Genomic DNA, 10,882 nt, shown 5'->3' on the forward strand with positions numbered 1-10,882 from the left:
ACAAAAATTTGGTTCGATTGCCCTGCCTGCCTTTTTAAACTGAAGTTATTGGTGTTTAGTTAAAATAATGTCTTTAGTAATATTAATATTAGTATTAATATTTACCACTAGATATATATCTAGTCATAATCATAGTCATAGTTATACCCATAGTTATATTTAAACTCTAATAATTAAACTATAATGTAATTATTTTTAAACTCTAATATAATAAAACTATCTTATCTTTGTACCTAAGTATAGCCCTCTTCCTTTTTGTACTATTTTTATATCTTCACCAGTAGTTGCAAATTTAAATAAATCAGGTGTGGCTGATAAAGCAGCTCTAGGGTTTCTACTTGCAGCCGCACCTCCTATTTTAATTGCTCTTTCTAATGCTCTTACCGGATTATTAGCATTTTTCTTTCCGAAGTTGACCGTAACTTTACCAACACTTTTAAAGAAATCTTTCAATCCCTCGGCTTCTATTGTCGCATCAGATACTGTCATTGACTTATTCCTCTTACACTCAACACAATTACCCTTTAACATTTTAGTACCTTTTGAAGTAATAGCTCCTCTTATTACATTAGTACCACTATAATGTCTACCACCAACACAATATGAATTAGTTTTAACCCGTTAACGTTGACGTTTTCCGGCCAAGCATGAGATTGTCAATTCAATTAGTAACAAAAACCAATAGACAAGAAACATTATCTCGTAAACACTCCTACAGTTTTCTTAAAAATTCAACACTATGCACCGTATATGGTTTCGCACAAAAATGCTACTTGAACCCTAATCTTAGACCCTTTGACTTTCTGAGGTAACCCAGTGCTCGAACCCACGACATCCACGCCAAGTCCACGCAAGATCTTGGATTTCCACGATACCATTTCCAAGTCCACGCAAGATCTTGGATTCTTCAATAACCACACGAGGGTTTCCAGGAAATTGGCAGGAACTTTCGTGGTTTTCCAAGTTTTACTTTTGTTTACAAATGCTTCTTTTACATCCCAGAAATTTTCAGAAAGACAAAATTTTGGTTCGATTGCCCTGCATAACAGTCAAAACTTAGAAAAAAAAAACATTTTTTTTTCGAGCTCACAGCAGCATTTCCAAGATCTTGACAGGATCTTGACGAGATTTTGCGTGATTTCTCAAGATTTCGATTTGTCTTATTTTTGTCATAACGATGCCCTATCAGTGCCAGTTTAACTCAGAGAAAAAAGTTTTTGTTTGACGATAACGAAAAAAAGGCTTTAAGGCCGAAAAAAATAATTATGATTGAGTTCATGTCTGACCAACATACGAAGCCCGAGTTGTAACCTACGGAGCCCGAGTTGAACTAACAACCTAGCTGCCTTTCATTTCTGATTGGCAGGCTTCCAATCTTTACATTTCCTCAATTTGTGATGAGGAGAATATTTTTAAGGAATGATAATTCAATTCCCGAATTCCAGACTTACACGATTTTGTCCGTGATGGAGGTGATATAGTAGAGTTGTCAAGTCTATGCTTCAGATAAAGTAATAAATTTTTCCCCATTCAGTGATGAGTATCTCCACAATAATTTTTGGAAACGTCTCTATCTTTTCCAATGGGCATCGTAGAAAAACGTACCCGTCCATGAGCGATTTTTTTTTATTTGAAACACAATTTCTCCTTCCGAAACGTCTTTATATACAAGGAGAAGATTGTTTTCTTTTCTAGATAGATCAGAAACAACTAAACCGCTCCTCACAGAGCATGCAAGCTGTTGATGCATGTAGTGTAATGTGTTTGTCCTGAAAATTTGTTGTCGAACGGTTATTTAAGGTTGATTCCTGAATAACATGTCTATCTTCAAATTTGTTCAAATTTGTTCAAATTGTGTTGTGTTTTGGTAAATGAAAAGGATCTTCTGCGTGCTATTTGCGTTTTTCATACAATATTCTAGTCCATGAAACAAACTATACCAGTGATTGCTGTTAATTCAACAATTTACTTTTTTCATGATTTCGGCAAATTTCGGAGACTGTTGTTTTGTGTCAAACACACAAAACATCATAGCCTTCATGGCGAGGTGCGAATTTTTTTCCCACCTCATCAAGAAGGTTTGACTCAACCAGGAACGCAAAGATAGACTGGAATTAGCCCCAGAAACACGACAGTTGTGCCATTAAACGCCGTCAAGCGTGTTTTTCGACAATTTTGGGCTTTTAAAATAGCTAAAAAAGTTGGGTGTAATTCAGCAATTTGCTAATAACACCCAAAGTACTCTACCAAAAAAATAGATCACTGGAAATTTGGATTACAGTAATATAGAAGCGGTAACGACATACGGTCCTCAAGTAGCTTCCATTTCTTGAAGTCTTGCAGATTTAGATTTATAGAGGTACAATTTGTTGTTTTAATGATAAGTAGTCAAGTGCTTAGCAGAATTCTACCAACATAGTCTAATTGTATTGGCATTGTAATCGTCTGATTGGTCCTATATTGTACTACCCTAATTCGGCCTGGTAAAAAAATTATTGATTGCTAAATTTGAAAAAAAAGTCACCATTTCAGGTGATATTGGTGTTCACCAAATATGCGTACCTCAAAATACCATAGTATTCCTACATGTATTGGTTTGTTGGATTTGTATTGTAGTGGGGAGTAACCTCATACACATTTTTATCTGGTTTTATGGAGTTGAGTGGGTCATTTTTTGCTCTGTAGGCGCCGAACCTCGACTTTCGGCCAATTTCGGCCAATTCGGCGGTGACATAATGTTGAATTTTTTTGATTCAAGATTACAAATTATAGTGTTTTAGATTGCTCAGTTAATGGGGAGTATCACTATAAACAGATTGTATCTTTTTTTACTAGTTTTGAAGGTTTATTTTAGCGAAACTTGATATTTGGTAGTCAAAATAGGTCATTTGACCAAATGAATGAGTGAAGTGGTGTTGTTTGCAATTGAACAAGTTTTTGGGCGTGCGTTTTGTGTTTTCTAGGCACTGTTTAGGTTGCTGAAGCTAATTGTATCAAACAATGGCATTAATTCAACAATTTTTCTTTTTTCACGATTTCATCAAATTTTTGTTGATGTTGTTTTATGTCAAAACACACAAAACATCATAACCTTCATGGTGAGGTGGGAAATTTTTTCCCACCTCACCATGAAGGTTTGCCGTGACCTAGAACGTGGAAGTTGACCAGAATTACACCCACAAATACGCCGGGAACGCTGTTGCACGTTGTTTTACGTCGGTTCCGGAGATCTTGGGCTTCGATTTTAGCCCAAAAACTGGGGTACAGAACAGTATTTTGTTAATATCTGCTAAAGTACTGAACCAAATTCAACGGGAGTGGTCCCATTTGTTTGGCACTGAACCCCTCTTGGTTGCAGTGTTTGGTTGGTTTCCCAAATCGGCCTAATCAAAAAGTTATAAATGTTCAAATTTGAAATAGGCCGAATTTTCGGGCTATTCTGGGTGACCCAAATTTCGGTACAACAAAACGCGCGATTTACCCAACAAATGTTAGTGTTTTAGAATCCTCAGTTAGTGGGGAGTATCCCCATATATATTTTCCATAGCGTTTTACTGAATGGTGATAGTCAAATTTGGCTCTGAAAGCAGGTCACCTCGCTTTTTTGGTCATTTGTCAGGGTACCTAATTTTTGCTATAACTTCTACTAGAGTGCACCGATTGGGCTCATTTTTTAATATGATGCGTATCTCAAGCAGTGCTACAAACTGTACTAAGGGGGTTTGTTTTTGTTCGGCCGTTTTAGAGAAATTGGCCAGTAAACTTGACCTCGATTTTAGCCCCAGAAGCGGTTGACACCATCCGACACCACCTTGAAGCTCTGTCACAAATCAATTTAAAGCTTGTTTATTGGTTCGTTAGCTTCCTTATATTATGACAAAGCTTTCTAGCTATTATTTGTAATTTGTTTGACACATTTTCATGTCAAATTTTAGCTCTGCAGTCAGGTCACCACGCTTTTCGGTCATTTGGTACGGTACCTTATAATTGCTATAACTCCTCGAAGAATGTACCGATCGGGCTCATTTTTTAATATGATGCGTATCTCAAGCAGTGCTACAAACTGTACTAAGGGCGTTTATTTTTGTTTGGCCGTTTTAGAGAAATTGGCCAGTGAACTTGCCCTCGATTTTACCTCTAGAAGCGTTTGACACCAGCGGTTGACACCGTTGACACCGTTGACACCTTGAAGCTTTGAACTGTATTGAAAAAAATACTGTTTTGAATAGCCCGTCTAACGTAGATTCTGAATATGTATACTTTATATAGCGTTTTATGATGTTTAGATGTTCAATTTTAGCTCTGGAGGTGGTGTACCTCTCCTCCAAGGTTGTTTGGTACGGTACCTTCTTTTTGCTATAACTTCTTCTAGAGTGCACCAATTGGGCTCATTTTTTAATATGATGCGTATCTCAAGCCGTGCTACAAACAGTATTAAGGGCGTTTGTTTTTGTTCAGCCGTTTTTGAGAAATTGACCGGGAAAGTTGACCCCAAATTGACCCCTGAGGAGGGGAAACACTACATTGATGACCATTTTACTGACATGTAGATCTCACTTTTAGAGTTGTCCGAGTTCCATGGCATTGATCCAGAACTCATGCCAAAATTTGGCGTTGGTCGGTTTGTGTTTTGGGGGGTCCTTTGGGGGGGGTGGCGGTTTGGCGCCGGGGGGGGGGGTGGTCGGTGCGTGGGGTAGCCGTGCGTCTCGTGTGTTGTCTTTGATGTTCTTTTATGTATATTAACAAAGTATTTTTTCAGAGTTTGTTTGCTTGTCTTGTCTTCTCTTCTCTCTGCTGTCGTCTCTGCTGCCAGGTGAGTTCTTCCCGCTTCTTTGCTTGCTAGCTTGGCTAGCTGTCGCTTTCTTTCGGTCTGGTTTGCTCTGCACCGCAGAGCTGCGGTTTTCGGACCGGTTTTTTGGTCCGTGTTCCCACATCGCGGGAATGTGTTCTTGCAAAGCAAGAAGGTTCGCCGAAGCTTTGCGCTCTTCTTGGTTTTTCAATTTTGCGCTTTTTTTTGTTTGCTTCCGCTTTTTTTGGTCTGGTTTTCTGTGCAGCGCACAGTTTCAGTTTTTACAGCTAAGGACTTATTCTAAAAATTTGACATTCTACCTAAGAGTGTTATAGTCCTAGTAGTTTCTGAAAAAGAGCTAATTGCTGGTCTAGCTGGTCTGAGAAAAAAGTGATTGATACGTTGTCAGATTTCGAGCTGAAAAATTATTTTTGTGCGTTTTCATGAAAACTGAATTTCAGTGCAGTCAAGGACTTGTTCAATTGAAATGAGGGTCTACCTAGGAGTGTCATGGTCCTAGTAGGTTCTGATAGTGGGCTAATTGTTGATCTAGCTGGTCTGAGTAAAAAGTACTTAATACGTTGTCAGATTTTGAGCTCAAAAATTATTTTTGTGCGATTTCATAAAAAGTGAATTTCAGTGCAGTCAAGGACTTGTTCAATTCAATTGAGGTTATACGTAAGAGTGTCATAGTCCTTGTAGGTTCTGATAGAGGGCTAATTGTTGATCTAGCTGGTCTGAGTAAAAAGTACTTAATACGTTGTCAGATTTCGAGCTCAAAAATTATTTTTGTACGTTTTCATAAAAAGTGAATTTCAGTGCAGTCAAGGACTTGTTCAATTGAATTGAGGGTCTACTTAGGAGTTTCACAGTCCTAGTAGGTTCTGATAGAGGGCTAATTGTTGATCTAGCTGGTCTGAGTAAAAAGTTCTTCATACGTTGTCAGATTTCGAGTTCAAAAATTATTTTTGTGCGTTTTCTTAAAAAGTGAATTTCAGTGCAGTCAAGGACTTGTTCAATTGAACTGAGGGTCTACCTAGGAGTGTCATAGTCCTAGTAGGTTCTGATAGAGGGCTAATTGTTGATCTAGCTGTTCTGAGTAAAAAGTACTTAATACGTTGTCAGATTTCGAGCTCAAAAATTATTTTTGTGCGTTTTCATGAAAAGTGAATTTCATTGCAGTCAAAGACTTGTTCAATGGAACTGAGGGTCTACGTAGGAGTGTCATAGTCCTAGTAGGTTCTGATACAGGGCCAATTGTTGATCTAGCTGGTCTGAGTAACAAGTACTTAATACGTTGTGAGATTTCGAGCTCAAAAAATATTTTTGTGCGTTTTCATGAAAAGTGAATTTCATTGCAGTCAAAGACTTATTCAATGGAACTGAGGGTCTACGTAGGAGTGTCATAGTCCTAGTAGGTTCTGATACAGGTCTAATTGTTGGTCTAGCTGTTCTGAGTAAAAAGTACTTAATACGTTGTCAGATTTCGAGCTCAAAAATTATTTTTGTGCGTTTTCATGAAAAGTGAATTTCATTGCAGTCAAAGACTTGTTCAATGGAACTGAGGGTCTACGTAGGAGTGTCAAAGTCCTCGTAGGTTGTGATAGAGGACTAATTGTTGATCTAGCTGTTCTGAGTAAAAAGTACTTAATACATTGTCAGATTTCGAACTCAAAAATTATTTTGCGTTTTCATGAAAAGTGAATTTCAGTGCAGTCAAGGACTTGTTCAATTGAACTGAGGGTCTACGTAGGAGTGTCATAGTCCTAGTAGGTTCTGATACAGGGCCAATTGTTGATCTAGCTGGTCAGAGTAAAAAGTACTTAATACGTTGTGAGATTTCGAGCTCAAAAATTATTTTTGTGCGTTTTCATGAAAAGTGAATTTCATTGCAGTCAAAGACTTATTCAATGGAACTGAGGGTCTACGTAGGAGTGTCAAAGTCTTAGTAGCTTCTGATAGAGGATTAATTGTTGATCTTGCTGGTCTGAGTAAAAAGTACTTAATACGTTGTCAGATTTCGAGCTCAAAAATTATTTTTGTGCGTTTTCATAAAAAGTGAATTTCATTGCAGTCAAAGACTTGTTCAATTGAATTGTTCATCCTAGTCAAGGACTTTTTTTGCTTGAGGATTTGTGGTATAGCTGGGCTGGGCAAAAAGTTGGGTTTTCATATTCAAGTTTGCGAACAACTATTTTTAAAAATAGGTTTTTTATCAGGTCATTTATCGGGCTCGAAGTTATGTATGTCTGTATGCATGTATACTATATGTGTTTGTACATATAAAAGCTGGGTACGAGTGGGCTACGTTTTTCGAGAGGGTTAATTTATTGACCATCTTCACAGGTCACCCAAACTTTTTAATTTTCAACTCATGTTGTTTGAAAGGTTGTTTGTATCGAAAGCTCCATGATATTCAATCTTGTCGTCTTAGGTGTTGATATTATGTGTGTATGTATAAATAAAAAGTGGGTACGAGTGGGCTACGTTTTTTAAGAGGGCTTATTTATTGACCATTTTTACATGTCACCCAAACTTTTTAATTTTCAACTGTTGTTGTTTGAAAGGTTGTTTTGTTTGTATCGAAAGCTCCATGACATTCAATCTTGTCTTGTCTTAGGTCTTGATATTATGTGTGTATGTATAAATAAAAAGTGGGTACGAGTGGGCTACGTTTTTTAAGAGGGCTAATTTATTGACCATTTTTACAGGTCACCCAAACTTTTCAATTTTCAACTCATGTTGTTTGAAAGGTTGTTTGTATCGAAAGCTCCATGACATTCAATCTTGTCTTGTCTTAGGTGTTGATATTATGTGTGTATGTATAAATAAAAAGTGGGTACGAGTGGGCTACGTTTTTTAAGAGGGCTAATTTATTGACCATTTTTACAGGTCACCCAAACTTTTCAATTTTCAACTCATGTTGTTTGAAAGGTTGTTTGTATCGAAAGCTCCATGATATTCAATCTTGTCTTGTCTTAGGTTTTGATATTATGTATATAGAAAAGCTGGGCATAAACAAATTTAGAAAAAAGTTCAATTCTGTTTCAGCTAAAAATGAGCACTTTTACAGAGAAAAAGATTGGAATTTTCGGGGGCAGCCATGTTCAAAGGCTCCAATTACCCGAAAATGTTGTTGCCCTGGGCAAAGGCGGAGAGAGAGCCCGCAATTGGAGGAATTACACAAATGAGCTGAGAGGTTACGATGTATTAGTCATCATGATTGGGGGAAATGATATTTGCCCCAGGGATATCTTTACACCCGCTGATATGTCCCTGAAAGAGTTAACAGCGGAAATCCGCGATTTGTTCAGTTACTGCCAGCAGAACAATACTGTAGTGTTGACGGCAGATATTATTCCGCGGTTGAACAATCCTGACGGAATCCGCAAAATGAATAGTAGGCTGCTGAACAAATACAAGAAAAAACATATAGAATTAGCGGAAGCCATTGGTCGCGATTTCTCTGATGGGGTTCACCTCAGTTCTTATGAGTTTCTGAGCCAATATCTTATAAAGAAGATCAAGCTACTCGCTGAGAATGTGAATTAAAGGTTTACTCGCCTGAAATTTGTAACTTTGTCGCGTGTGCTTTTGTTGTTGCACAGTTTTGTGAATTACGTAATTTTGAAGTTTTGAGCTGTAGTTTGAGTTTTTTGACACTTGCTTTTGTTATGCCATTTTTGTCTGATTCAAAGTAATTAAAAACTCTCTCCGTGAACATAGTTTTGACTGAGCTGTTATATTACACTTTTGAATTTTTGCTCATTTGAGTATTCTGTGTATCTGGTGGAAGAATAGCATGAACCTAAACAATAAATAAACTGGCTTAAACATAAAGAAATAGCATTAAATAATAGCATTAAAAAAGAACTAGCATTTGAACAGCCGATCGCGTGGCTGGCTGAAAAGCCGACGGTGTGGCTTAAACAATAGGTAATTCGATAGTTTGAACAGCCGATTGTGTGGCTGACTGAAAAGCCGATTGTGTGGCTTAAACAATAAGTAGATAAATAGAATTTGAACAGCCGATTGTGTGGCTGGTTGAAAAGCCGATTGAGTGGCTTAAACAATAGGTAATTCAATAGTATGAACAGCCGATTGTGTGGCTGACTGAAAAACCGATTGTGTGGCTGAAACAATAGGTAGATAAATAGAATTTGAACAGCTGATTGTGTGGCTGGTTGAAAAGCCGATAGCGTGGCTTAAACAATAGGTAATTCAATAGTATGAACAGCCGATTGTGTGGCTGACTGAAAAGCCGATTGTGTGGCTTAAACAAGTAGATAAATAAAATTTGAACAGCTGATTTTGTGGCTGCTTGAAAAGCCGATAGCGTGGCTTAAACAATAGGTGATTCAATAATATGAACAGCCGATTGTGTGGCTGACTGAAAAGCCGATCGTGTGGCTTAAACAATAAGTAGATAAATAAAATTTGAACAGCTGATAGTGTGGCTGGTTGAAAAGTCGATTGAGTGGCTTAAACAATAGGTAATTATATAGTTTGAAGAGCCGATTGCGTCGCTGACTGAAAAGCCGATTGTGTGGCTTAAATAATAGGTAGATAAATAGAATTTGAACAGTTGATTGTGTGGCTGGTTGAAAAGCCGATAGCGTGGCTTAAACAATAGGTAATTCAATAGTATGAACAGCCGATTGTGTGGCTGAATGAAAAGCCGATTGTGTGGCTTAAACAAGTAGATAAATAAAATTTGAACAGCTGATTGTGTGGCTGCTTGAAAAGCCGATAGCGTGGCTTAAACAATTGGTGATTCAATAGTATGAACAGCCGATTGTATGGCTGACTGAAAAGCCGATCGAGTGGCTTAAACAATAAGTAGATAAATAAAATTTGAACAGCTGATTGTGTGGCTGGTTGAAAAGCCGATTGAGTGGCTTAAACAATAGGTAATTATATAGTTTGAAGAGCCGATTGTGTGGCTGACTGAAAAGCCGATTGTGTGTCTTAAACAATAAGTAGATTAATAGCATTTGATCAGCCGATTGTGTGGCTGGTTGAAAAACCGATAGCCTGGCTTAAACAATAGGTAATTAAATAGTTTGAACAGCCGATTGTGTGGCTGACCGAAAAGCCGATTGGGTGGCTTAAACAATAAATAGATAAATAGTGTTTGATCAGCCGATTGTGTGGCTGGTTGAAAAACCGATAGCCTGGCTTAAACAATAGGTAATTAAAGAGTTTGAACAGCCGATTGTGTGGCTGAGCGAAAAGCCGATTGGGTGGCTTAAACAATAAATAGATAAATAGTGTTTGAACAGCCGATTGTGTGGCTGGTTGAAAAGCCGAAAGAGTGGCTTAAACAATAGGTAAATAAATAGTTTGAACAGCCGATTGTGTGGCTGACTGAAAAGCCGATTGTGTGTCTTAAACAATATATATATATATATATATATATATATATATATATATATATATATATATATATATATATATATATATATATGTATGTATGTATATGTATATATATATATATATATATATATATATATAAATATATATATATATGATGATAATGAGGTCGGTGATCTTGGTGATCAGAACAGTGACAGATCAAGTGGTATCTTGAAAAGTGTTTGTAAGGCAGTAAGAAGTGTGAAGAAAGTGATGGATGCTCAACGTAGAGAAACTCGTCAACTGCGTTTGTTTCTTGAAAGTCAACTAAAAGAATGTCCAAGTGTTTCTCATTCTGTAGCTGTTACTGGAAATTCGTTAGCACCTGTTTTGAGAAATGGGGAAGACATGACTAAAGTTCAGGGAAAAACGCCAAAGAAGTATGGTAGAAATCTGGCACGAAAATTTTTTACCGAAGAAGAGATTCTAAATCAGCGATCGAACCCCCGCAAGAGCACCTCTCTACCTTCCCTTGATCCCAATGATTTGGAGGTGATAAGGGTTTTAGTTGAAGGAAGGTTTCCTGGACAATGGGCTGATGCTTATGAGGCCATTGACGATCTCGGAAGGGACATTAAGAAAAAGATGGTTCGACAGCAAAAAAATTCTGATACTGCCAAAACGCAAACAGAGTTGTCGCAAGATACATCGTCCACTGAATGAGCTTGATGATTTGAG

This window comes from Convolutriloba macropyga, chromosome 3 (genome assembly GCF_964194025.1).
Source record: "Convolutriloba macropyga chromosome 3, txConMacr16.3, whole genome shotgun sequence".
NCBI lineage: Eukaryota > Metazoa > Xenacoelomorpha > Acoela > Convolutidae > Convolutriloba > Convolutriloba macropyga.